This window comes from Lagopus leucura, unplaced genomic scaffold (assembly GCF_019238085.1).
Source record: "Lagopus leucura isolate 7727_CA_CO unplaced genomic scaffold, USGS_WTPT01 Super-Scaffold_100008, whole genome shotgun sequence".
Taxonomy (NCBI): Eukaryota; Metazoa; Chordata; class Aves; order Galliformes; family Phasianidae; genus Lagopus; species Lagopus leucura.
Genome location: NW_024962265.1, coordinates 4,416,714 through 4,443,241, shown reverse-complemented (window position 1 = coordinate 4,443,241; position 26,528 = coordinate 4,416,714).

Below are 26,528 nucleotides of genomic sequence, written 5' to 3'. Positions count from 1 at the left end.
TTGTAACATGAACTTCAAGTTTTCAAGCACAACAGCTCCATTATGTTACCTTTAAAGGTGAAAAAAACTGCAGAAAAAGTGGAAAAAAAACTCATTGAAAAAAATGCCAGCTTACGTCAGCAGATTTGTAACTTTAAATTTTGTTTTTCCTGATTTACTGTGATTTTAATATCTTAGTCTTCATTTTTTTAGATTAAACAAGAGAATCACAGAATCACCAAGGTTGGATAAGACCAACAAGATCATCCAGCCCAACCATCCACCTATTACCAGTAGTTCTCATTAAACCACATCTCCTCAATATCTCCTCCAAGAGATTACAGTAATAGTCAAAACACCTATTGAAGACTGATAGTTAAAAATCAGGTACTGATTATGTAAAGGCAAGCCTTCTGTACAGGGCAGCCTCCACACAGCATACAAATGTCGCATATACCTTTAAAGTTGTGAAAAAATCTTGACAAACAATTCCTCATTAAAATCTGATAATTGTAATCAGAGTTCTTTGACTCCCTCTAATTGGTAACAACAGAACTAAAGCAATTTCTGCTTTTGGCATTCTGTCTGTCACATTTATCTCATAAGAATTAGAAAGAAATATATAGAAGAAAAAATGCTTTATTAGTCATGGGATTTAAAAGACATCAATTAACTTCTTTAAACCCCCCTCTTTTTTTCCTTTAAAAGACAAGGCAATTTGTTTCCTTGATGTGTGAGCCATCATCAAATCTAAATTCACAGCAAGAACACTTCTGAGATAGCCCAAACTTATCATGAGGTTAATGAACCATTGCACTAGTCCGATCAAACCCATTTGTCAATGAATAATATTGCTCATCTGTTATCTTGCAACACAATTTAGAATAAAACTGCCAAAGTAAGAACTTATTTATGTTTCTCTTTAGCAAAGATTGTTTCTTCAGACTGGAAAATGTGTATATAATGGGTCAGTAGTGTTAAAAGAGTTTATTATTTTGCACTGAAAGTCACAAACTCATTTTGAGCTGATTTCTGGTTTTTGGAACATAGATGTGATGTGAGAGCAGAGTTGGACATGTGGCAGTTGGACATATGGCAAGTAATCTCTGTTGTGAGGCCTACCAGGACGATTTAATACAGGACTGTGTATGGTCGATGATACCCAACAACCTTCATTGAAAACAAAGGCTGAAAATTTAAGTATAACATATTACTACCACCAGGATGCCAGATCTTTGATATTATTTTTCTCTTTTTTTTTTTCTTTTTTTTTTTTTTTTTTTTTCCCCTGTACATTAGATACAATTTAATCTGAGTGTAGTATATCCACTTGGAAGGAATTAAATAGCCTCAAAATAAGAGCCCTATCAGATTCTAATTTTGGGGAGTTACACAGGCTGTGAGTAGAGCAGTCAGTATGAATATGGAAAATACAACTTCAATTTTACTTTATTATTATTATTATTAGATGAAAATCCCTCAACAATGTCCAGATGTTTAGTGGTATTTCCCTTTCTCTTTGGAAGCAGCTGTGTTCTGAAAAAGCAGAAACAAAATTTTTAAGAGATAATAGTATGTCTTATAAAGACAGGAAAAATATAAACAAGAAGTTTTAAGATCAAAATGTTGCATAACTCAGGGATAAATGTATTTAGTGTTGCTGATCATGGACAATCTCTAGCAATTTACAATAAATTATTATAAGGGTTAATCATCTTTACTGCCAATGAACACTATTTTTTATTTTCATCCTAACACTTCAACTTTCCAGTAGTAGAACCTGTAGTTTCTGATGTATTCAAGAGACTGTTTAAACTTGTTCTTATCCCTTTTGGAGTCAAGTCATTCTTTGAAAATCTTATTTGTAATGTAAAAAGTTTGATCAGGTGGAATCTTTAATATTAGGACTTGCAGATGAGACAAGTAAAGAAGTGTTTTCTATTCCGGAGCAGAGCTGTGATTGAAATAATCAAGGCCTGGATTTCTCAAAGAGGCCTCCAGGAGTCAGCTAGCCAATTCAGAGGTAGATGCATAGCTCACTGTTAGATCTCTTTGAAAATCCCAGAGTTAATTATCAGTGTTTGTACAACTCTTTGAACCTTCAAGATATTTGAATAAAGGTAAGTGCGATGATAGATTGTATTAAACACAGCTTGTAAATTATACAAATCACACTTCAAATCCCTGAATAGATTGATCATGTTCTGGGAGTTTTCCCTTTAGGACAAGTATAATCAGATTCAGTTACAATTCAATAATGCATAACATAAGCTTTTTAAACAGATCATTGGAAACTACAAAGCAAGAGACTGTGAAACTAACCTTGGGGTAAGTATCTAAGAGTTCCACCTTACGTTCAGCATAACATTTAAAACATGATGACAAAACAGCATTGCTTTTTGACTTTTTCAACTCTGTGTTGCTACAGATGAACTGAACTCCTGAAAGGAAGTGAATGTGTGTGGAGTGCAGTGAAACTACTGTAGATAACCAAAACATAGATATAGAATTATATGTACTTAGTCATTGTTAAGATAACATCTAGAGGCCTTAAATCCAGGTACACGTTATGCTAGGTAAATAATAGGTACAGTAGGAAAATGATCATGTCCATAAATTAGTGGGATTCAAGTAGACCATACAGATAAAATGTAAAGAGGTGTTGAAAAATAGAGGTATTGAAAGACTGTGTTTTAGTTGTAATCAGTGGCCGAAGCAATTGCTCCTCAAACACCATCCTAGACTCCAAAATCCTCTGACATTATTGTTATTTTGAAGTAAAATACTGAATGAAATTCACATTGAAAAGCAAAAAATGAGAAGGAACAAATAATTCTCTTCAAAGCTGTTTTCTTTGATAACAAACTTACTAAAATTAAATGGCTTTTTTTTTTTTTTTCTTTTTTCCTATTTTGTTCATAAACCATGACAAACTGGTTGAGAAAATCAATCCATTTGGGACAATAAGCAGTAAAAGGCTTATGAATATCACTCAATTTATGATTTTACTAACTTGATGCTTAATAAATAATGCTTGTTTCTTGTACAAAACCAGCATGAATTTAATATGTTTTAACAATGTTTAAGGTATTTTATTTCTGAAACCTGTACAACTCTTGTGCTATATTCCAATTTGAGCACTTTCTAACAAATACTATTTTACATATGCCTCCCTAGATACTCTTAGGATGTAATTTCCAAACTGCCTCCAGATGTATTCTAGAAACTCCATTGTGTTTGTACATCTAGGAGCTAAGAGGCTTATGGGCAGTGGTTCAGACTTGCTTATGTATGTATACTATACACATAGCAGAAGAGCCATTTGGACTTCTGTGATTTGTTATTTGTGGCAGCACTAGCTTCCAGGCATAAAAAGCTCAGTATTATGAAGACTTACATGAGAATGTTACTTAGTATGTGCATTTTAGTACCTAGTACCAGAAGACTAGTGACTAACTCAAGCCTTTCTCCAGAGAGAGAAGACTGATAAAAATATTTTGGAATGCCCTTGTATAGTACTACCTAGAAAGTCATTAATTTTGTTGACTACGTGATGGTAGTCCTTTTTTGTCCAGATTGTGCATGTTCAGTTCCTAAGTTGTACATATATGGTATGAGACAATCCCTACCCTGCCTTTCCTGCAAAAATTCATTTAAATACAGAATTCAATTTAAATACAGAAGGACAGTAGTACCTATAAACTCTAAATGGCAAGCGTAGTACTTGTGTTATTTTTTCATTTCGTCTTTTAATTACCTAAATGATGATTATTTTTTAAAATCATAGAATCATAGAATGGCTTAGGTTGAAAGGGACATTAAATATCTAGTTCGAACACCCTCCTCTGGGCAGGATTGTCAGCTACTAAATTATGCAATAGATAAATATTTGAGTAGGCTTCCCAAGACTCTATCCAATCTGGCCTTGAACACCTCCAGGTATGGGACATCCACAGCTTCTGTGGCAGTCTGTTCTAGCACAAGTGAAGATTTTCTCCCTAACATCTGATCTAAATCTACTTTTTTTTTTTTTTTTTTTTTTTTTTAAACCATTCATCCTTATCCTATCACTATGCAAAGATTCTCTCTTCTGAATATAAGCTTTTAAGTACTAGAAGGCCATGACGAAATCTTCCTCGAGCTTCTCTGAACAAGCCCAACTTTCTCAGCCTTTCCTCATAGCAGAGGTGCTGCAGACCTCAGAGCATCCTCATGGCTCTCCTCTGGTCCTGCTCCAACAGCTCTATGTCTTCCCTGAGCTGGAGACCTCAGTTGCGGACACAGTATTCCAGATGTTGCCTCATGAGGTCAGAGTAGAAAGGGACAATCACATCCCCGTCCTTTTGGCCGTCTCTCTTTTGATGCAGCCAAGCATGCTGTTGGCCTTCACCTGCAAGTGTACACCACTGACTCATGTCTAGTTTTTCATCCATCAGGATCCCCAACTCCTTATCCTTAGGGCTGCACTTTATGAACTTCGGAGATTTACAGAAAAGGCTGTAGTGTGGGTACCATGTCATAGAAGTCCAGGCAGATGGCAACAGTTGTCCTTGCTTTGTCCTCTGATGCTGGCAGTTCTTCTAGAAGGCCACAAGGTAGGCCAGGCACAATCTGCCCTTAGTGAAGATATGCTGGCTGTCTCACCTCTTTGTCTTGTATGTTCCTTAATATGACTTCCAGGGGAATGTGCTCCATGATCTTTCCAGACATGGAGGTGGGGATCACTGCCTTGTAGATTCCTGGCTCTTTTTTTTCTCTTTCTTAAAAATGAGAGTAATATTTCACTTTTGCCAGTCACAGGGTACTTCACCTGATAGCCATGAATTTTCACATATGTTGGAGAGTGGCTTAGCGACCTCATCAGCCAGTTCTCTCAGGCTCTGGAGTGCGTCACCCAGCCACACAGACTTGTACACGTACAGTCTCAGATTTACTCTTCCACTCCACACTCCATCTCTAATGCTCACTCAAAAAGAAAATATAATATGAAATAAAGGACCAAATTATGAAATGTATGTTTACCAGATGGACAGCAGGCTAAAGAAATAAATTTATTCTGCAATGTACAGTGTAGTACAATAATGGTACAAGTACAGTGCAATAACAAAGATTAAAGCAGTATCATTTTGTGTTGTGACCATACTTTATTTTGAAATTATAATAAAACTGTCCAGTCATGGCTAATCTGGAGTCAAACTAGTCATCCACAGAAGACAGCTTCTACAGTAAGCAGTTATTACTTCCTTTATCCATCTAAACTAATTCTAGAAGATTTATCTGAAAAGAAAAAAAAAAATCACTTAAGGCAACTTTGTGTATCTTAAGATAGAGCCATTTCTAAATAATGTTATATTTTTAAAAAATGTAAGACATTGTTATTCAAGCCAAAGTTTTGACAGAAACTGTTATGATCTCAGAGTTCTCTACTTGTGAGCATTTAATGGATGTTTGATAGAGATAAAATTTAATTTCTTGTGGCCTTTAGATTTTATAAAAATTCTGTGATTATTTCTTCTGAAACTAACTTAACTGGTATGAAGATTTCACACTGAGATGTAAAAAGAAGAAGGGTATATGTAAAAAGAAGCACTGATTAAGAAGCACTGATTGTTTGTATTGCAAACAATACTTTTGCCTTATAGCTATTTTATTGTTCGCCTGTGGTTATGGAGATTTTTCTACTTTTCTTCGGAAGTATTTTGCAAAAGGCCTCACTATATTGCTCGTTGAGTTAATGGGCTTGCTTACTCATCTTGGTTTGGAGAACAACAAAGGAAACTGCATGTGTCCCAATTTATACTGCAAATGGAACAAATGTCTTCTGTAAGTATAAAAGGATGATTTCTTTTAAAGAATAAAGCCCTCTGAAACCAATTAATAGTTGACCTACATAGTAATGCACATATCTCCATGTTTCCTTCCTTTTTTTTTTCATATAAATGATATTTCTGTAGCAGGGAAAAAAAAAAACAAAAAACAGAGTAAACAAGTATGTTATCCACTTCTTCAACAAAAACTTTGAGGTTAAATATGCAAGCACTTTTTGCACAATTTCCATAAAATTAAGACCATTTTATCTTTATAATCTGCTACAATTGTAACTGGGGAAAACAAACTGGAACAAATCTTTATCCACCTTAATTCTTCCTTGATATCTTTTTGCAATGTACAATAGCCAGTGAGAACCTGAGAATACATGAAGAGAACCTTTCATTCTAAAGACCCAGCTCCCCAAATCATTTGTGTAGCTAGGGGCAGACAGTGTGAAAGGCCTTGCTGAAGTCTAGGTAGACTACATCAGCAGCCTTTCCCTTGTCTACCAGACAGGTCACTAGGTCATAGAAGGAAATCAGTTTGGTCAAGCAGGACATGCCCTTCATGAACTGATGCTGGCTAGGCCTGATCCCCCAGTTGTCCCGCACATGCCACGTGATCTCCCTCAAGACAATCCGCTCTATAACCTTCCCTGGCACCGAGGTCAGGCTAACAGGCCTTTAGTTCCCCGGATCCTTCTTGTAGATGGGAGTCACATTGGCAAGCCTCCAGTCTTCTGGGACCTCAGCAGTCAACAAGGAGTGCTGATAGGTAATGGCGAGCAGCTCTCTTATCACCTCTGCCAGTTCCCTCAGCACTCTTGGATGAATCCCATCCAGCCCCACGGACTTGTGACAGTCCAGCTGGAGTAGTAGGTCTCTGACTGCGTCCTCCCGAATCCCGGGGGGTTCTGTCTGCACTCCAGCTAAGACTACCAGGTCAGAGAGTGGAGTTCCCTGAGGATACCTGGTCTGACCTTTAAAGACAAATGTAAAGAAGGCATTCAGAACCTCTGCCTTTTCTTATCCTCAGTGGTCACATTCCCAGCCTCATCCAGTAAAGAATGAAGATTCTCCTTAGTCCTCCTCTTACCGTTGATGTATTTGTAAAAGGGTTTCTTGTTCCTTTTTACCCCAGCAGCCAGGCTGAGTTCAAGCTGGGCTTTTGCCTTTCTGATTTTCTCTCTACACATCTTAACAACTTCTCTGTACTTTTTCTGAGACGCCCGTCCCTTCTTCCACAGGAGGTAGATTGTCTTTTTCTCCCAGAGCCTCAAGAATAGCTCCCTATTCATCCACGCTGGTCTTTTTCCCCACCAGCTCATTTTGTGGCTTGGGGGGACAGCCAGCTCCTGTGCCTTTAAGACTTCCTTCTTGAAGAGTGACCAGACATCTTGGACCCCTTTACTCTGTAAGACTGAAACCCAAGGGACTCCCCCTACTGGCCTTCTGAACAATTCAAAGTCCACTCTCTGGAAAGTCCAAGGTAGCAGTTTTGCTGTTCCCCCTCCTGGCTCCACCAAGAATCGAGAACCTTACCATTTCATGGTCGCTCCGTCCAAGACAGCCCCTGACCTCCACATCCCCCACCAGACCTTCTCTGTTTGCGAACAGCAGGTCAAGTGGGGCAGCTCCTCTTGTCGGCTCTCTCACCAGTTGCATCAGAAAGTTATCCTTCATATACTCCAGAAACATCCTAGACAGCTTCTTCTGCATGAAGTTGAAATCAGACTTCAGGATTGAGCATTTCTGTGAGAAGGTAAGTAGTTATATCAAGAAAAAGGATATTGTCATATAAAAAACTAAATGAATCACAGTCAGAAGTAACAAAAAATAAAGACTGTACCAGAGTTAAACTCACTTTTTGAAGTACTGCAAAGAAAGGAAAAATGTAAAGAATAACAAAGGCATAAGAATAAATGTTTTTGCATCAATCATGAGTATCTTTAGACTGGATGGTTGGACTAGATGATCTTGCAGGTCGTTTCCAACCTTGCAACTCTATGAATCTATGATTCTATGATTCTGAAACATGGAAAGAGGATGCTAACCATCAGAGTTGAGCAACATCTATCTGAAATGGAAAGAAGAGGACAACATTTTAATTACTCTCAGAACAGAGAATACTACATTTATTGATGATATTATATAATATACTTCACAGCACGAGAAGGATCTAGTTCTATATCCCATTGATAAAAAAGGACTTCTGTTTTCTAACAACATTTCTTTGATCCAGATTTTATCTCCTGCTTTGAGAGTGGATTGAATTCCTGTTTTACCTTGATTGACTGTAACTGAATGGCTTTGGTACTAAATTTCATCAATAATTACACAGTGTCTTTGTGTTGCTTTCAAGTACCTGATAAAAAAGTGACTCAAAAATAAATATGTTATATTGTTCAGAGATTTACAGAAGAATGTAATTAAGAAGACACCTCCATTCGTAAGCAATATGGAAGTTATGTGTTTGCACTGTAGACAGAACAAGCAAACCTTTATTTTCAGCACTACATGTAAAGAGATGAAAACCACTATTGTCCTTGTACAAGATAACCCCTAAGAATTTAAATGGGAGTGTACAAATCCATGTTCTTTGTTCTACTCATCTGTAGAGAGTTCACTGCCCACGGTATAAATGAGTGCTTGCCTCTTTGCTTTTTCTTCCTCTTTTGCTGATAATACTCCTCTCTTTGTTCAGTAAATGGAGCCATATTTAACAATTAGACTATATATATATATATATTTCAGAAGCATGCAGCACTGCCAGCTTTGTGTTTCCATTAGATAGCCTTCAAATACAATTTTTGGATCACTGAACCCTGAGCTTATTTTCACTTTGAGCTACTGTCTCCTCATTTACCCTTCCTAATATTGTCTGTAAAATATTATCTTGACAATTTCTGTTACATGAAACCATTCTTCATTGCCAGTGATCTCTACCTTACTGAAATGCTTTCTCAGATATTTGCAATGCAACTCTCTCCTACACTAAATTCTTACTAAAATTAAATAATAGTATTTTCCACATATCTATCAGCACATACAATGACTATGTATAGTTACATCTCTATCAGTTGCAGAAGTATAATGTAAAAACTATTATGCAGACTTCAGAAATGCTGTATCACAGCAGGACAGCAGTTTTCAACAGCTGCATGCATAGGTAGCTTCTGCAACATCCAGAAAAAGCTAACAATAAACAAACAAACAAATAAAAGAGTTTATTTTCTAGGCTAGCATTCTGTATACAGAAGTGTAAATCAACACTAGCAATTTATTGGAGGAACATAAAAATAAAAATAATAAAAAAAAATCCAGCATCTCTGAGTTAAGCTAAAAGTAGGAAGAAGTTCATCAAATAGTAACTTAGGAGGATAGTTCCATAGACCAACTGAATTTGATTTTTTAAAACTGAATATAAATATATAAGTGAATATAAACTTGGTTTGTAAGTAGTAATGGATGTCTAAAGTTTGAATATTCTAAAAATTCCATTTACATTTTTTTCCAGATGATTGTGCCACCTGCAGAGCTTTATGTACCCTTCTTTGAGCTTGTTTTGTATGCCAAAACAATCTCATTTTGGGTTATTTCCCTAGAATTTCTTCCAAAAGGATTAGCTGGAATGTTTTTCAAGTATTTTTATGTTCTTGTCCTCTGAAATAGCTGCATTATAAGAACAGCTTTCCTTAAAAGTCCAATGAAAAAGTAAGTTGTCAGCAAACACAAGATTAATACTCCTAACGCCTACATGTGATTAGTATTTAAAACTAATGTGATGATCTATACTAAATAGTCTGCAGTCTCTCATTTGGAAAAAATTAGCGAGAAAGTAGGGAAATGACAGGATAGACCTGGAAACCACTAGTTCAGAGGAGTCTGAGATATTTCCTACCAAACTGTTGCTACGTATGTTACACTCTTCACTCTAGAGGAATAAAACAAGAGATGGTAGTTATCTGATCTGGGAAATATGACTTTATGCAGCTTCTCCTTTTTCCTTCTATTTGGAAACATAATATAAGATGTGAAAATACATATTTCCAATAACAGCAGGCAATGAAACTTTACAGTATCTGTGTTCAAACAATTAGTATTCTTGCAACTGCTTTCTTGGGCTTCTTCAAAATAACCCCACAGACCTAATAAATTTTAATAAAAATACAAATATCAACAAGTGCAGCTGAGATATTTCAGTGACTGCTTCCATTAAAATGTGTGGGTCTTTAAAATCTCAGAGAGAAATATCAGCATCACGTGTTGTGGTTGTTGCTATGGTAACTATACTTTTAGCTTTTGTTCAATAATGGTATGAACTACCTCTTAAGCCTGTGAAGCAACATGACCTGCTGAAGTCTAAATTACTAGGGTTCCACATGCTTATTTACACGTTCATTTCTGTTGCATTTTGCCCCTCAAAAATAAATGGATTTTAACAAAAAAGCAAAGAATTTGACCAAAGGAACCCTTTCCACTACTTTCTATGCCTCTAAATTTTTGGGTTATAAGAAATATGATGTAGGCACTTATGCCAAAGTAGAAGAGTTTTCATCAATCCATAACTTCTATCATTCTGTGAAATAACAGCTGGGAAAGCCTCATTCTCCAGAATAGTAAAATTCGCTCGTATTCAATAATATTTTATGTGAAAGAGTACAAAAAGATCCAGAACGTAGGACAACAAACTGCACAAAAACTTAAAATGTTGACTATCTAACCAAATATTTTTATTAAAGCATCCACTGTTTCACACACATATCATCTCCATTTGAGATTGTCTCCATTAAACGTGATTAATGGGCATAAAATAATGAAGTTCTTTCTTGAGTTCTTTCTCCAAAACAAATCACCTTTTAAGGCTTACTTGTTATTCTTTATTATTTTGGTCAAAATTTAACATATTTTAACTTTGTAGGAAGAAAACAAAAATTTTTTTCAAGGGAAAGAAGTTTCGTAACATATTTCTCAGTTAGTTCAAACCTGCAAACTAATCTCATAACAGAAAAAAAAATTAGATGGAAGAGAGGAAATACCAGTGCTTTGATTTTGCTGACAGGATGAGAAGCAGAGAAGAAAAGTTGGAGGGGATTAGGCTTGCAGGACAAGTTGCCTGCATTAAGGTGCTTTTATCTAGATGCCCATATGTGAGTTTTGTATCCAAATCCAGAAGTAAATAAATATCCATTCAACAGAATATACAGACAGATTTGGTTTACAGTACAGGAGATAAACAACTATGGACAGTTGTAAAACTCTAGATTCTTTTGACTAGACCTCCATTAACTACACTGAGACTTTAAACTTTTTGGGTCACAAATGGACAACACTTAAGTTTAGATAAACTAATAAATCAATATTTTCACCAATAATTTGAATTTCTGAAGTAGAATTTTATTTATTTATTTATTTAATAACATGGAGATATTCTGTCTGTTATGTAAGTGTTCTGTTTTGCAGTAATTTAGATGGGCTGTTCTTTTATATACATACGTATACATATGTTTTACTGGACAGTATGTGTGTTACTTGTCCTTTCTGTCATCTTTGACTGAATACCATATTTGATATGACATGCTATCACTACAGTCTCTACTACATACTCCAGTAGCTTCTCTAAGACACATCTCCTTTAATCTACAATGTAGGGCTTGGGTTAGATCACTATCAGTGATTACCACCCCATTATAGTATTATGTCTGTTAGAGCTACTAGAGCTACAGTTTGATTCTGTTACTCAAACTGAGGTGTATAATGTCATTTGAATGCACAGTGTATCCCACGCAATGTAGCCACCACTTAGTGCAATTAGCTCTCCACTAGGTCCTCCGTTACCTCTTCTTAATCTATGTGGATATTCTGAGTAACTCAAGGCATTTAAAACTGCATTAGATTCTTTAGTATGGGCAGCAAAATCAAACCTTAAGTATCTACCACAGAATGAGAATAATTACTCAACTAGAACATCCATGCCTCTCAACTACTTTTATGGAGAGCTGAGCCAGACAACTGAAATGTAGCTGTCCTTAGCATACATAAAAAGCTGGCTGAAGTCAGATCAAACCTTGCTGATTCAGCAGCATGCAAAGTAGATCTTTTCTATAGACTTATAAACTTTCATTTAAGTCAAACAGCAATTTCCTCACTTGTTATTTGCTATGGGCCAAATACAGATTCAACCAAGCTTGCTGTTTTATCACATATGAGAATATGCCCTGCGCTAATAATCAAAAATTGCTAACTTCAAGTTTTCCAATCTAAGACTATTCTGAAGTAGACTGTGTACACAGTTAGAAGGAAAATATGGATTAATTACAATACAACTGCCTGAGAAAGATGGCAATACTTCAATCCTACAAAATATGAAGTGCTCCTAGTGGGGAGCAGAAGAAAAGCGAATCCTTATGTGGTGATGACCTGAAGTGAAAGAGCTTGTCAAATAAACATTTACTGCAGAATTAAAATAAATGTGATTATTTATTTATTTATTCTGGGGAGATGCCAGAAAATAGGATAAGGAAGGACTATCTGTACCTTTTAAAACATTTGCAGTTTTACATGATTTACATATTTCATGAGTAGGATAGATTAAATAATTATGAAACTGTTTTGAAAAAAATGTAGTCTGACAGCAGCATACTCAACATAGCCACAAGTATTTAGCTGGACTACTTAATATCTTGAATTTTCAAGTAAATGTATAGTGTTGTTTTGTTTTGCTTTTTTTTATAGCATGAATGACATACTTAATATGTTCCTACTATATGAGAAATAAATAAGAGGTACCTAATAGTGCAAAAGTTACATATGATTATCTTGATGCACTGCTCATGAATATCCATAGGCTTCTCCTGGTGAGGAAATCAATACAAGTGAAGAATTATGAAAAAAATAATACAAAAGGTATTTATTAAGAGTTTAAGATTTTTGTTACTACATTCTTATAGTCTTCTCACATCCAAATCATTCTTTTGTGGTACAGAGAAACCTGTCTGGAAAAGATCTCTGGGATATGAAGTCCAGCCCCTGTTGTGATGTTCAACTATATGTCTATTCCAGGAGACCTGTGTTCCTATAGAGCAAGGATTTTTTCTCCTTTATGATGTATCTTACAACTGTTATATTAATTATATTTATTTTAAGAAGAATCATTAACTGCACAAAGATAGGAGATTTTTCTTGTTGCTTATAAAACATTCTATTATTTCCAGATACCAGTAGATTTTGTCTCTTAAATTCTTGAAATAACAAGCTAAAAACACATTATTAGAGTTTTTACAGATTTAGTGGTATGCAATTTATAGACAATTTGTTTGCAAACCCATAGTAGGCTCTGAGCTACAAACTGCTCCATTTCAATTCTCACACCTTGTGAGAGGCAGCAAGACACAGAAAAATGTATCTTGTCCACTCAAATTTGCTTCCTACCATCTGTTCCCTCCTCTTTGCTTTATCTCACTTGCTCAAGCCAAATATAATAGTGAGATATGCAAAAGCAAAGATGATTAGTATCACAACCCACACTGGAGATATGAAATGCAAAGAAAAGAGTTTGGGAATACTATGGAAATAAATCCGCACTGTAATGAACTAATGTACTCCACTATTTGCCACCCTCTAGTAACTCACTTACAATCCTATTATCGGTGCTCATAAAGGGAATTGTCACATTTATAAAGTCTTGAGAATAAGCATTGCTTGCAAACAACGAGTAGAACTGTGATAGCAACAGCCAAACAGCTTATTTAAGCAAGTCTGTGATTTGGAATATAAAAGAAGCCTTACACCTCTGCTATTAGCAGAGAACAAGAGCTGCATATGTGAGTGTACATAGATGTGCAAATACTACTCCTTTGGACAGCTTCAGTGCTCTGTTTATGTCTCATCTCCCTGCAGAAAGCATTGTTATTTTTCTAGGACAGAATTGGATTTTTTTGTTGTTTGCTTGACTGCCATTTACAAAATGTTGGAATCACAGCAATTCCCTAGGTGCTCTCTCTCACCAGCACAGGCACATTTTACAGCAATCTGTTCTTCTCTGCTTAGAAATCTCATTTTCCAAGAAATTAAAATCTGCCTCCAAATCTTTGTATGATCTAACTACCAGCAGTGGGAGTCATGTCAAGTAACTTTATCTGCTTACAATATGGACTTCTCCATATAGATTGTGAGGTTCATCATAATAAATGGATAAGAATTTTGCACTGTTGAGACTATTTATCTAACTTATTTCAGGCACTGATTTCAAGATTGTATAATTTGTCATTAGAGTCTTTCCATAAGGAGAGGCCAGATGACTGTGTGTTTATATTATCCAGGACAACATTATGTCCGATAAATACCTCCTACATTTATCAAGATTCAGAAAGCAGGATGAGTTTGTTGAGTCAAGAGTTGAAAGAATGGGCAAAGTGGGGCATTTTTCCCCCTTAGAGAAAGTTTATTTGGAGGAAAACATTTTCTGGATAGCAGAAAACTAAATCCTCAGTCAGGAATGGTAAATTCTTAATAATATTTAAAAACTTAAAATTCTGAAATTTTTCCATAGTCTATGTGGAAAGATGAATAGTTTGAGTTTTATCAAGGATTTTCCATGGCTTCCACATATTTTGTTTCTACTACTCTAGCACTTCTTGAGAGGACAAATGAGTACAGAAGGGCAATCAAATCTAAGTCTGGGGGAAGAATTAAGCAAGCAGCAGCTGGGAAGCTGACATGTGAGGTACTTCTGGTTCTCAAATACTTGAGATCAGTAGACACATTCCAAAGCTGACAAAAATAAAATGAAATAAGTAAAACTGACTCTTTTCATGTCTGAAAACCATTTCTAGAGTCTTGTCTTTAGCTACAGTTCTGAAATGTGTGACATTTCAGTATCTGTTGAGATGATACACTCAAACCAGGACTATGTCCAATTTTTCCATGAAGACTATGCTTGCAACAGAAATTCTGCTTCCCACACACATCAGTACAGTAGGTTTCTAAACACTTCTGTGAATCTTGCTGCAATCGGCTTCAATCAATTTTGGAGCTAATCATGTATGTTTGGACAAAAAGAATTAAACCTTGGAACTTCCTTGGAAAGAAGTTCAGTATCAAACTTATGGTGCAGGAGGTAGTACTAAATTTTGTGCATTTTGTCAAAATTACACTAAATCTGAATAGATATAAAATATACAATTGGCGTTTGTTCAGCAAACAAACAAACTGAATTCAGACATAGAAATCATTACTATATACTGAACTTTCTGACCTTGAATATTTTGTCCCACATGCAATACAATGCTGAGACATTGACCTGCAAGCATCCAATTCAGTGTTATGTATACAACATGGAAAGCAAACCCTAGGTGAGACATGTGAGGTCCTGTGCGGACACTCTCAAAGAACTCAAACAGAACTCAGACAGCAATTGGGAGGAGGGAATTTTTAAGCTTCATCGTTGTTGTGCCAAAACCTTTTTTGGATAAGACCGTTCAGTGAAGTGTCAGGGAAACACCTCCCAGGTTCAGAGACAAACAGATGCTTGAATGCTCTTGTAGAATCATAACATAACACTTCAAAAAATCAGCAAGGTGCTGATTCTTCTTGGTACATTCTGAACTCGCACCCAATGATAGTCAATGTATATTAATCCTAAAACATTTTAGTGGGTTTATACCAGAACAACGTCACTAGCTTTTACCAAGATTAATCATTTAAAAAGAAAAGAAAAGGTCAAGAGGAGAACACTTTAACTGTTTTATTGGTTCCTTCTGATTTGTATTTTTGTCAGTTTTTTATATTAAAAGATATTGAATTACTTTTTGCAGCATAGCCAAATAATTAGGTCTTCTCTGTTAAGGAAGATTATTATATTTCATTGAAATGTTGCTTAAGCATTCTATATAGATATATCAGGTTCTATGAGATAACTCATTTCTAATTTCACACATTTTTTACACTGTAATAGTGGAGTAATGAACTCTGCAAAACATTTAAATGTTAGCTCAAGAAGACTGAAATGTGAATGTCAGTAAATTTCTCTTAATTGGACAGGTGTCTTGTAAAATGGTGGTGTCTTTTGATTGAACCTGACTTAAACACTGATAGTTACTCAGAAATAAAAGACAATACTTAATCTTAGGAAAGTACCAACATAATGGATTTAAGGATATATTATAACACTCTTGGAGCTCTTTGACAGCAAATGATTGACAACACACAGAGAATGGAACAACCAGCACTGCTAGAAACTCAATTGGCTGACATGGTGTAATTAGTCTGAATTTGACCATTATCTTCAATCAAGAAGATGGTTTATCTGCAAACAGTGCTTCTAGTGTGAGTTCTTCTGTGCATCTTCACTTTTATTGCCTCAGAGCATGTGAAGCTTTGCTTCTTGGCATCTTATTACAGGTAATGTATTCCATGACTTAAATCAGTACCAAACTGAGATTAACATTAGAAGTAACAGCCTACACATAGGACGCCTCACAGATTTGGTAATTGCCATATTGACAGCTAAGTCCTCTCCCAGCAAGGAATTTCATACCTGGCAATATCTGCAGAAAAACTGGACTAATTCCCATTACAAACACTAAGAATTATGGTTTAAACTAATGTTGGAATTTTGACCTAGGATCTTTACTTTCTGTACTGCTGTGTCTATATCTGTAGTTAACTTAAGCTATGGCTAATTCCATTTCACCTGCTTTTTTTCTTTTTTTTCTTTTTTTTCTTTTTTTTTTAGTAAGTGATTTCTTCAAGTTTGTTTCAAATAACTTCGGAATTAATTGCATAGCCCTTGATGGTATTTGTTTGGTATTCATCTGCAAGCTTTCCAAAGCAGCTTTGCTCAAAATAGACCTCAGTCTTAAAAATTACAGAACAGCAAGTATTTCAGGGAGTTTTTCTAATCAAAGTTGGACTAAATTCTGGTGATGATAGTAACGATCTTCATTTGATCTGAAAAGCAAACTGAAGTAATTGTTTAGAAAAAGAAATAACTGCAGATATTTTTTTGCTTGCTTGCTTGTTTATTTTTTTGTTTTCATAATTTCAGTATATATTGTTGGTTTTATGTCAACTGTTACTACATATTATTATTGCATGTTAGCATAATTTAGTATGGCAAATGGAGAACAGAACTTCAGGTTTCTTTTCCTGAAAACAGGCAGATAATACATTCAGAAAGCGTGTTTCAATAAAGAAATTCATGAAAAATGAACCTTTTCCATGGACAGTTTCATTTTTAACAAACTGGAGTTTTGTCATAAGGACAGCTGAAAAATCTCTTAGCTGTTACTAAAAGAAAATATTCTGAAAATGTGTACCAAAGGCAGAACAGGTTTTCAATTTTGAAGACAGAATTGTGTTGATTTCATTAACATAGTATCCAAATAATAAATAGGTTACTCAAGAACTGCTTGAACACAAAGTGCTAGTACTGTTTTACTCACACTAACTGACATTATTTCACTTTGTAGTGGAATTCCAAGGTCACAGGAATTCCTGAACCAATACATGAGCACATGAATGCCTGGAGCGGGTGGTGGGGTGGGGGCTGGAGTCACCATTTCTGTCTCAGCGATGCTTCCAGGAGCCTGAGTCTGTGTGGGTTCCCCTTCCCCCTGCCTTTCTCCTGCGGCGCGGGAGTACGAACAGGAGAAGACTGCTCACCCTTTTCTCCAAACTGTTACTGGGAGGGCTGAGTTAACTCCTCTTTGATATCTTTTCCCATAGCATCTATTTCTCAAACAAAGTCTCTGTTGTTGCCTTTGTTTGCTCTACAGATTTACTACGCTTTAATCAATTACATTGTGTTCCACGTTAAGGAAAAAAAACATATTTCCACGCCGTTTTTTGACAGTTCCTTAATTTAAGGCCTCTGTTGTTTCTGCTATATATGATTTGAATTTAGATGCTGTCATAAACAGCAGGGACCTGCAGCTAGGTTGAGCAACATTCTTCTAGGAATTTGCAAAATAAATATTTAGGTATAATTTAAGGAGGGGATACAATCAGAAAGCAAGGTGTAATGTGGGAGGTTTGTCCCAGTGGTTTTCTGACATTGATGTTGATGCACTTTGGATGATCTGTTAGTAACAGAATGTTTTCCATAAGCTATTTTCCCTCTTTGGAAGACCATTACAACTTCCACTATCTATTTTCTCATGCCACTTCCACTATTGCAGGATCTGAACACCTTCCATAGTATATGAAAGAATGTGAGCAACATCTGTCCTAGTTCATTTGTTCTGAGTCTTATTTTCTCCCTGGAGAGAAAACTGTGTATGTGGTGGATAGGGACATAAATAATAGATTATTCCTCTCCACAGTCAAACTAGAAAAAAAAAAAAAAAAAGGTTTGATCCACAGTGAATTTTTTTATTGTTGTTTCTACTAAGAAAAACTTTAAATGAAAAGTCAGTGGCATATAAAACTTTCTATTCAACTTGAGAGAAAATATTTTGGTTTTGCAGAATAGACAAAAGAAAAGGAAATGAAAAGTTAGATTCATAAAACATTGTTAGAGAAGAAGTTGGTAAAGTGAAGACCTAGTAACTCAATGATTATAATACTCAGCACATAGCATGACACACCACAGTCCAGCTCCCTGCTCTCTCTTTTTTCCCGTCAAAAGAAGTCCATCCTCACCACAAGTCATAGAGTTATAGAATAGCCTGGGTTGAAAAGGACCACAATGATCGTCTAATTTCAACCCCCTGCTGTGTGCAGGATCACCAACCACCAGACCAGGCTGCCCAGAGCCACATCCAGCCTGGCCATGGATGCCTCCAGGGATGGGGCATACACAACCTCCTTGGGCAACCTGTTCCAGTGCTTCACCACCCTCTGAGTGAAAAGCTTCCTCCTAATATCAAACCTAAACCTCCTTCCAACCCTCTGATCATCCTAGTGGCCTACCTCTGGACCCATTCCAAAAGCTCTGCATCTTTCTTGTGCTGGGGACACAGTACTCCAGATAGGGCTTGAAGTCCACTTCATTTGATTCATACTACAAAAATAATGACACAGATAGGCCTTCAAGCACTTACAGATCATGGACAAGACATCTGGATTCTGGTGGTTTGGACTGCCATTTAAGTCACCGCATGTCTGGATTCCAGATGACTCTCATGGAAGAACTCACTGTTCTGAACAAAACGCAGCCTGAATTGGAGGAAGTAAAAAGTCCCTGCCTGAGAATGCCTTCTCTTTCATGTTTATGGACATTTCCTAAGATGGAGCGTCCCCTTTTCTTGTGGTTTTGTAGGGACTCTTTTATTTTATATCCAAAATATGTGGAAATCTTGAGTTACGCATTAGTAATTTCAAGATGACTAGAATCACAGCTTATCCAGGGGATATTTTATGCAGTTACAGAAGAAATTTTTACTTAGAGGAAATTCTTACTCTTGTAGGTAAATCTTATTTATCTCCTACTTTTTGTCTCGTTCCTCAGGAGTTCCTGCATGGTGTAATTTTTTTAAGTAGTTGTTTACTAGTAAATAGCAATTTTAAACTATTTTTCACATTGTGTCTTTGTATCTAGTTATAATAATTCTCCTGGATGTAAATCAAAGAATCTCTTCACAAAGTGAATTCTTCCTGGGGGAGATTTTAATGCTACAGTAGATCAGCTATGATATAATTATCACTTTTTGGTATTCCTATCAACTGTAATGTTCTCTGTCTCTAACCAAGCAACACTCAAAAGTATAGGAAATTGTATTATTACAAACAGTTCTGTGAATGTTTGAGCTAATAAAATTTTCTTCCTGATAGAAGAAGGTGTCTATTTTAAATTCTCTTTGCCTCTTACAACACAACCTCAACTTTACTGTGTCCCTTGGATAGCCTCTTCACTTTAGCAGCAGGCTAATGATCACATGATAGCATGTCATATTGTGAGCTTTTAATGTGTTCACTGCAAAAAATTACTGCCAAACAGAATATTTATCAGCTGCGCTTTCTGCATTTTTTCTCACTAATTTTAACCTGTATCTCCTGTCTGATTGGTGACATTCACAAAATTCACAAGAATTTTATTATCTCTTAAACATAGTGTTTCTGTCAAATTTGTTTGAAAGTAACCCATGGAGTCAAAAGCTTACTAGGGTAAGGGGCAGAAACAGACAGGTATATTATATGGATTTTCTTTTCCTTGTATGGGAAATGGTGTGTTAATGGATCAGCAAATAACTGAAACAACTAAAACACTTCTGATCTTGATCACATATTTAAAATAAACAAATTACTAGAGGTTAGGACATCAGGTGCATTCTTTTTCTGTACCTAGGATTCCTAGTAGTTTTTGAAGTGCTACTTTTGGCACTTTATTGTCATTTGAGCCCTTAAAACTGTTCTCATTAAATTAAAATTTCACTTTAGCTACTTTAAAATGGCAAGTATAAGGGGCCACAGCCTTGAGACAGTGAAACACCAAATAAAACAAAACCAAAGTAAACCAAAATTAATCTATAGATCAATTCTCAGCTCTTATGGTCACTTTCTCCCTGATTTTGTGCATATAATTACTAGATTTGAAGTGGATCAACATTATCATACTTTATCCTTTCTTTTCTCTCTTCTCCTTGGGATTTCACAACAAAAGTGGGGAGCTGATTTAATTTTTTTTTTTTCCTCTGATTAATATAAATTTTTTAGGGCAGAGATGCTCTAATTCTAAAACAATAATATTATGTGGAAAAAAAAATGGACAAATTTAAAGATTTTAGAAATATTTTTCTGGTTTCAGTAGTCCATAGATTCTCCCAGCTGAGATGCTTTTGTATTATAAAACAATAGTTTTATTTGCTCTGGAGAATAGTAAGGTTTCTGCTCTGACTAAATTTTATTTTAAAATACAAATACCCTAATTTTTTGTGAGTTCTTTGTCTATGAATGTCAATTTTCTTATGTCCTTGACTGCCACAGCTTGATGTTTTCTGATCAAACCTTTGAATTGTAGTGTTAAACTAAATATAAATGAAAATGCTATGATGTTCACAATTATGGAGTCTCAAGTGTACATTTTTTCATTTACTTTCTGATTATGGAAAAGTATAATTTCCAGCGTTAACATCAAATATCCTCAAGCAATATAAATCTTAATTACTGTATGCTAGAAGTAGTACTAACAAATGCATGAGGTACTTTACAAGGAAGCAAGTGGGTCCCCACGTACACGTAAAGAATCTCAGCAATTTCTTTTCTGCAGTTAACAAGACCTAAATCTGCTTAATGGTGAGTAATCTCTAAGAAGCAATATAACATGGATAATTGTTCAGAACTTCAAACTCTCTTCCTACTTTTATTTTAATAATGATTTCCTGGAAAATGCCCACAGTAGGTTTTATACTGAGTGAACTATGAGTGCACTCATCATTCATAAAACAACTTGAACTGAAGTTATGAGTTTGGATGATTTGGATGATGCTGTGCACTGAAGATACAGAAACAGAGATTCTTCAGAACTGTCCAGCAGAAATCTATCATCAACTCATTTACGACAGAAATGTTTAAGGAAAATATCATTTCTAATGTGTTAATCAGAACACATTAGAAATCTCTTTCTAATCTCTTCCACAGGCAGAGAAAGCAGATTAATAGACACTAAAATTGAGAGAATTGCACCTCCATAATTCTGGTTGAAATATTGCTTTTGCAAAAATTTCATTGAGCCCATCAGCTGGAAATGAATGATAAAATGAAAATTTCAAATTTTCAATTTCCCTTTTTATTTTATTTTTCTTATGGTTGAGAGTGAAAGAGTTATGTCTTCCTGAATCTGCAAGTGTGAAAATAAGCAAACAAACAACCAAACCGACCTGCAGTTCTTTTGTATTTATCTTTGGGAGTTATAAACTTAAGGGTAAATTGTCTTTCTCAGGAATTTACTGTAAAGACACCAGTCAGCTGTTCTGACTGGTACTAGATCACTACTCTTTGAGGGATGCCTATCTTCAGAAAAGATGATAACAGGGACTGAAGAATCACAGAATCACAGAATCACAGAATCACCCGGGTTGGAAGGGACCTCAAGGATCATGTAGTTCCAACCCCCCTGCCTAGCAGGGCCACCAAACATACACATTCAGATCAGGTTGCCCAGGACCCCGTCCAACCTGGCCTTAAACACGTCCAAGGACGGGGCATCCACAACCTCCCTGGGCAGCCCGTTCCAGGGCCTAACCACTCTCCTAGTAAAGAACTTCCCCCTAACATCCAACCTAAATCTTCCCTCCTTCAACTTGGATCCATTTCCCCTAGTCCTGCTACTGTCAGCCCTTTTGAAGAGTTTACTCCCCTCCTGGGTGTAGGTTCCCTTCAGGTATTGATAGGCTGCAGTGAGGTCACCCCGCAGCCTTCTCTTCTCCAGGCTGAACAAGCCCAACTCCCTCAGCCTGTCCTCATAGGGGAGGTGCTCCAGCCCCCTGATCATCTTAGTCGCCCTCCTCTGGACCCTTTCCAAAATCTCAATGTCTTTCTTGTACTGAGGGCTCCACACCTGGACACAGTACTCCAGATGGGGCCTCACAAGAGCCGAGTAGAGAGGGACAATCACCTCCCTGTCCCTGCTGGCCACCCCTCTCCTGATGGAGCCCAGGATCCCATTTGCCTTTCGAGCTGCCAGAGCGCACTGCTGGCTCATATTCAGTCTCTCGTCCATCAGGACCCCCAGGTCCTTCTCTGCCGAGCTGCTTTCAAGGACCACTCCTCCCAGCCTGTACAGGTGCCTGGGGTTCTTCCGGCCCAAATGCAAAACCTTGCACTTTGCCGTGTTGAACCTCATCAGGTTCACCCGAGCCCAGCCCTCCAGCCTGTCGAGGTCCCTCTGAATGGCATCCCTTCCTTCCACCGTATCAACCGCACCACTCAGCTTGGTGTCGTCAGCAAACTTGCTGAGGGTGCACTCAATTCCCTCATCGATGTCATTAATAAAGATGTTAAAGAGCACCGGTCCCAAGACAGACCCTTGGGGGACACCACTTGTTACCGGCCTCCACCTGGACATAGAGCCATTGACCACCACCCTCTGTCTGCGGCCTTTCAACCAATTGCTTATCCATCGGGTCGTCCACCCATCAAATCCACTTCCCTCCAATTTGGAGATGAGGATGTGGTGGGGGAATGAAGAATGTTCTGCTGTGGATGATAGACCAAAGATGATGCTGTGTTGTTGAGACCATTATCCTGGCTGAGTAATATTTAAGATATTCTTTACTTAAAGAAAACCTTAATTCTGCCTTTTTCATAATTCTCTTTCTAGTACTGCACATATCTGGTGTTGGTACTCCTAGTGGTCAGAGTTTTTTCAGAGCTGGGCTGAGATTTTCAGCATCTTTTGGATGATCCAAGACACATAAATCCAATTAGGTATCCCAGTTGTCATTTTTGCAAAATGACAGAAGTATCATCCCCAGCAAAACCAATAGTTCCTGTAAACTTTCTGAGTCCTATAGGATCCAGAAGGTAAAGGGTTTGCTTTGCTCAACAGCAACCTGTGTGTATATCAGCTGAAATTTAAACAGCCAAAACAGTATATATACTGATATGTTACTTATTTTCATTCATTATTTTAGGTGGGTTTTTTGTTGTTTGTTTGTTTGTTTGTTTGTTTGTTTGTTTCATTGAGCTAATTAATACTTTTGAATAATATATTTGACCCCAGTAAGCATATTTTGGTCATTCATTGTTAGTTGCAAGGACTGACAAACCCTGTTCTACCATAAGAAATTTTTTTTAAGTCCAATAGACATTGATTTATCACTATAAAATCTTTTATTCTGATTCTTTTTCACTACCTTGAAGAGAACAAAAGGTCCTCTATAACAAATATTTATAGTCATTTTAAGTCATTTTAACCTTTTTTGGCAGCAGGCAGAAATTGTCTCTTTGCTCTACAGCCTCTCAGCACCTCACTTAAAATAACAAATTGGCCCCTTCTGCTCTGGGATTGCCTAGCCAGATACAGGATAAATAGCTCTTTAAATCCTCGGGATATTTCTCTTGTCTCTTTGGCCTAATCCATTACCAACTCTGTCATTATCATTCATTGAAGAAAATGTCACAGCTAATGTACTGTAAGACTTCAATTTTAATTCAAAATCACTGTACAGACACTTCTTCCTTACTACAGGCTATACATCTGCACATATAAAATCTTTATTCACATATATAGAAATCTAAGTTTATTGAAGCTTCTCAGTTGCTTACATGGTGGTGACTTAATAGGACAAATTACCCAGCAAGACATCAAATTCCTTGAGATTCCCACTACCACTGCAACATGTCCCCATGAAACAGACAACCAAAATGGGGCTCCTAGAAGGTCAAATGATTTAGCAGAAAATAAAGGCATCTAGGTTGTGCTCTTCTAATGAAAACTGGATGTTATAATTCTGCAGAGTAAGTAAATATCATATAGCTGCTTTTAGTGAATCAGCATAACTAAGTAGGCAGACAATATCTGAGGTGGGTACTGCAGGAGATTTCTGGCACCTAGGAAAAATTAATAAAAGTAAAGGAATGTTCCTGTAATATTAATAGTATTATGCATTAGTCTGATTGTGCATTTTAGGTCTCAGTATCTTACATAAAAGAGATATCAGTCTGTCACTATGTCAGATTTAGAAACTTTCCTACTTAGCACTTCTCGCAATAGTCGAATCCTTAACAACCTGTAATTTAATACCTGTTGTGTCAGCAGATTTAATAGCCATCGCAGTAGCTCCTTCGGTTGATCGCATCCCAGCTTAGTTTGAGCTTTGCAAAGCTTGGCTGCTCCAGCCCCTTGCATAGAAGAACCTTTGCTTTGCCATAGTCAGGCCTGATGTAACTTAATAACAGAGTGAAACAGTCTGGTGCATCAGGCTGGACAGCTGGGTTGAATCCAAGCTAGTAAAATCATATTTCCCCCATACCATTTTTACCTGAAGGTAGAATAAATTGGCCTAGGATTGCTCACCTTGACAATTGGCCCAACCTTTTGCTTTGTGAAGAAGCACAAAACTAAGCAAAACTGCAGTTCAGTTTCATTACCAACACTATGCTCAGCTCTACTATTAAAATGTTTTCTTTCTAGTTCTATCTTTCAGTTGTCACCTTCTCTAACAAAGCACCATTTTCTTTCATTAGCTTTAGAAATAACTCAAATTTGTTTCAACCTCCTCTCTGTACAGCTGTGATCTTTAATCCCTGGTATCAATCTCTTTTTCTGTGGTTCCTGCCTCACACTGTAACCCCTGCAACCTTGGAGCAAATGAGGCTATTTTTGTCTCTGGAGATTTGATGGAAGATAACACAGTTATTAGGAATATCTTTTTCTTGCTCTAATAATGATGATCTGCCTTCAGTAATTTTTCCATGCCCAAATTGCCAGCATGGCAAGAAGAAGATTGACATGTTTTTTCCTGGGTGTACATGTAGCTACATTTCCCCTTCCTTTTTCTTTTTCCTTCTTTGTCTTTCTTTTTCTTTCTTTTTTTTTCCACCTTCCTGTTCTGTGTGAGATATTTATTTATTTCAAATTCCATTTCACCCCATGCCCTATTTTGGCTTACCTATTCATGTGTAGCTTGTAACTGTCAGCATTTACACTACGATGCTCAAATTTATTGCTGACTACTGATACAGCTACAATTTCATTTTGGTCAAATACCACAAATTCTCTCACGTTCCCATAATGTGGTTCATATGCCAGTCTAAGGAAAGAGATCACCCCTACAGCACATATTACCATTCAGCTTCCCTGATTGTGACATGGGAAAGGACAAGAGGGAATGCCCTTAAGTTGCACCAGGGGGTGGGGGGTTCAGTTTGGATATTAGGAAAAAATTATTCTCAGAAAGAGCAGTAATACATTGGAAGAACCTGCACAAGGGAGGTGATGGAGTCACTGTTCCTGGAGTTTTTCAAGAAAAGGGTAGATATGGGACTGATAGATGTAATCTAAATTGGTCACAGACATGGACTGATGCTTAGACTTGATGATCTTATTGCTTTCCAACCTTAATGATTCTGCATTTCCATGGTTCTATGGTTACAGGGCAAGGCTGTGCTATTCTGGAAAACCATAACTCAAGTTTTTGCTTTTCTAAAAATAACGGGAATTCGAATTAACAAAGGATAAAAAACAATTCCTTATTTCCTTCCTACTATTATGTACTCTTTCCCCAACTTCTTTTGTCATTTTTTTTTTTTGTAGCAAATAATTCACTCTACTTACAGATGCATCAAATCAAAGGACATTCTTATGCTTCCTCTGGAAAACCATTCTATAATTCTCATTGCTAGGTGTTTTTCAAATTTCTCTGACCTTTGTGTTAAATTTCATTTTTATGATATAAATTCAGCTTTCAGCTTGTGCTGCAAATAGACATGATTTAACAGTCAGAATTTATCTTCGAAGATCCTGGGCAAGACTTCAGGGTGCCTTTAGCAAATTGCTTTTTTCAGTAATCCAGTAGGATACGTAGAATCACGGAATCATAGAGGTTGGAAAAGATCTCTTAGATCATCTAGTCCAACCATCCACCTACCACCAATACTGGACACTAAACTATATCCCTAAGTACTACATCTGCCCTTTTATTTAAAAACCTCCAGGGACAGTGGCTCCATCATTTCTCTGGGAGACCTGTTTCAACGCCTGCCAGGTCAGAATATGACAATCACATTTTCAGTAAAGCAGGATATAATTAAGGAAAATATATTAGCAGAATATTTAAAGGTATTTGAAGAGAAAGT